The sequence below is a fragment of the Apium graveolens genome, chromosome 6, assembly GCF_009905375.1.
Source record: "Apium graveolens cultivar Ventura chromosome 6, ASM990537v1, whole genome shotgun sequence".
Lineage (NCBI taxonomy): Eukaryota > Viridiplantae > Streptophyta > Magnoliopsida > Apiales > Apiaceae > Apium > Apium graveolens.
The window spans coordinates 21,065,788-21,068,964 of NC_133652.1; the positions used below are offsets into that span (position 1 = coordinate 21,065,788).

The 3,177-nt window shown below is 34.1% G+C and overlaps 1 long non-coding RNA gene across 1 annotated transcript; it reads left to right on the forward strand.

Moving 5' to 3' along the window:
• Nucleotides 1-733: 733 nt before the first annotated feature.
• On the forward strand, nt 734-2,765 carry LOC141668478 (uncharacterized). Its single transcript, XR_012553071.1, has 4 exons — nt 734-927; nt 1,306-1,390; nt 1,724-1,812; nt 2,453-2,765. It is a non-coding gene; the product is annotated as an uncharacterized LOC141668478 (long non-coding RNA).
• The last annotated feature ends 412 nt before the right edge of the window (nt 2,766-3,177 follow it).

The following is a 3,177-nucleotide window of genomic DNA, read 5'->3' on the forward strand; positions in this document are numbered from 1 at the left end:
AGTCATTGAATGAACAAAATCAATTCAAATCTCAATTAACACCGTTAATTATCCACCGTCTTGGTTGGTGTTATTTTTTTAACATTTTCCTTGTGCTCGTAGCTTTATTAAATAATCTGAAGACGCGGATTGTGACTATACACAAATTCACTACTAGAAAAAAAGGATTAGACATCGCACATTAGATATCGATTAGAAAAATCACCGATGTTAAAAGCCATTTTTACATCAGCAAAATAAAAAATGATGTCTTTTTAATATCTGGACATCAATTGAGAGTAAAACCGATGTCTAAAATAATTTTTTAAACGAGAACCGCCACCCTCCAATTTTTTCCCGTTCTTAGCCAAAATTTTGAGCTTTATCTTTCCCGTTTTGCATATTGTTCCACTCCCGCCTGTAACACACATCCTCTTCCCCAAATTTCAAATTAATAAGAAGTAAAGAAAAATAGAAACATAAAATCAAATTTTAAAGATAAAAACAAAAACATTACCCCTATTTAGGTGTTACAGATTTCGGAAATCGGAATTATTTGGTTAAGGTACCGATTTGTGATTTATCGGACGGTTTTTAAAAAATCAGATGATTTATCAGTGATTTATCGGAAATCGGTCAAATCGGACAAATATTTTTAACCAAATTTTGAGCGATTTATCGGTGATTTTTTAAAAATCGGCCTATAAGAGAGCTATTTACGCACACTGTGTTCTTCCCTCTTTGATGTTCAAATATAAACTTAGACCCGTTTTGAATTTCAATCAATCATTCAATCTATGATTACATCTTCCAATTAACCCTTTTTTTGTTGTATTGATTGAATCTTGGAATTTGTTCATATGCGTTCTAGTTCGTTTCACGCTTAAGTGGTTTGTTCGAGTTTGGCATTCGAACTTGGAGTTTGGTTTCAATTATCTGTTTGCAAAGGTATTTGATTTCATTTCTTTGTTCGAGTTCGGTTTATATGGATGTGTGTATCTCAATGTTTGTTTCTATATCCTCATGATTTAAAGTGTTTATTTATAGTCCCCTTAGAGATTTTTTTACAAGTATGTAAAATTTGTTTTTTAATTTCAAGTTTCACAATCTTGATTTGCTTTTCTGGGGTAGACTTAGTTACTAAAGACTGAAGCTGACAAGCTAGGTTATGCTGATTTGGCTATAGAATCTGAAGTCTTAGTAAAATTTTTGTCCTAATATTGAAAGGTAGGATATGATTTCTAAACAACATACCAATGGGGTTAATTTTGTTTTTGTTACGTTCCAAACTTAATTTTTGCATTAATATTTTCTTTTATTGGTTAGTTTGATGCATCTGAACTAAAAAAGCTCTGATCAAGTTCAAGGCAAACAGGGGTTCTGTCACTGCTGGCAAAGCTTCTAATATAAGGTTTTCTTCCTCCCTATTTTTTCTATACACTGTCACCGATTTTTTAAGGGCAGCTACTTGAAATGTCTCTTACTGGCTTTTCTACTGACACACCACTTCATAGGGCAATCCCTAAAAGATGAAAAATTAAATCTCACCACTGAACCAAAATGACTTAGTGACCTTTCTATATCATGTCCCCTATATAAAAAGTCTACAAAATGTTTTAATATTGTTTGTTAAAATCTTCATGATACAAAGTATGAGTCCTGCCTCATTACCATAGATACAAATTCTTAAAAAATACACCATCTACTTTCTCAATCTACTCCTGATGGTTCTTATTATGAACAGTGATGGTGGTGCTGACTAGTGATTAGATGGCACGTGAACTTGGCTTACGAGTGACTGCAAAGATCAGAGGCTTTGCTAATGTTGCTCAGGTAAATACTTCTACTAATTTATTGGTTTCTTGTGATTTGTAAATTGGTGTTGTGACTTTTTCCCATAACTGTACAAACCCCTAAGTTATTTACTATTTGCTCTGTTCCTAACTATTCTGAAAGCTATTATAAATGCTGGTTTGCATGCCTTTGAAGTTGATTATTATGAGATAAATGAAGCCTTTTCTGTAAGGATTCATACTTTTTGACAATTTAAGAACCTTTATTATGTAAACAAGCACTCTACTCACCTTGTTTGTATAGGTTATCATTTGTCGCACATTACATCTACGAAGGTATATGATGTTTCCCCAATGTAAAATGTGATTTTCCCCCCAAAATTGATTATTGGTTAGGTGGTTTATTTGCCCTCTGGTGTATGGTCACGCTTCTACTTCCGCATTGTTTTCTTGAGAAAGTCTAGACACAAGATACTACTCCCAAAAAACATTCTTTGTTTATTTTGAAACATTCGTGAAATATTGCTTGCAATACTTTCTGATAAATGGTGTTTCTACATTTACTCTGCAAATATCTTTAATTCTTTTTCCATGCGTGCATCTTTTAGTTTCTATTTATTTTATGTCATACTTTCCTTTAATACTTTAGAATTTATACATAATTATCACTACCCCATCAGGTGCATATATTAAAGAGTTCTACAAGATGGTTTTTTGAAAAAGATTCTGGATGAGTCCGTGAAGTTTCATTTCTGGAACAGTTTAACATTTTCCCTGATTCTTGAGATGGATAGTCTAGTAGCAAGGCTTATTAACCACTATTGTATTCAAATAAACAGATGATCCTTGACATGCATAGTGTACTTTAGAAACTATGCAATTTGTTTACAATGGAATGGCTTGGGCATGGCCATTTGGAGTGACTATGTAATTGGTTTGGATATTGTACTTGGTAAATTAATGCATGTGTGGTGTTTCTACATTGGTTCTTTAGTTTTATTAGATTTTATGTTTTGGTATCTTAGTTTTTGGGCATATGACAAGAAAAAAAAATATTATGTTGACGGAGGAATTTGGTAACAACAAAATTTGAGGTTCGTAGCCGGAAACAAGATCTGTGACAGTGGTTCTTTGTCGGAAACATGAACAGTACCCGGTGGATCCGATGAACAGTGTTCGTCAGGAAGTATGAACAGTGTTTGGTGGTGGAGATTATTGGGGGCTGAGATTGCTTAGGGTTAGTGGTGGCTCATTTGCGCTCTCGCTTCTGACCCCTTACAATGTGCCTACGTACCCCTATTTATAGGGGATCAAGTCCACGTAGTTTGTGGGGAACAAGAAACCTAATGGGCTTAGATTTCTTATCCCGAGGCCCAATGGGAAATCCACTGGAAACCGTCTTCTA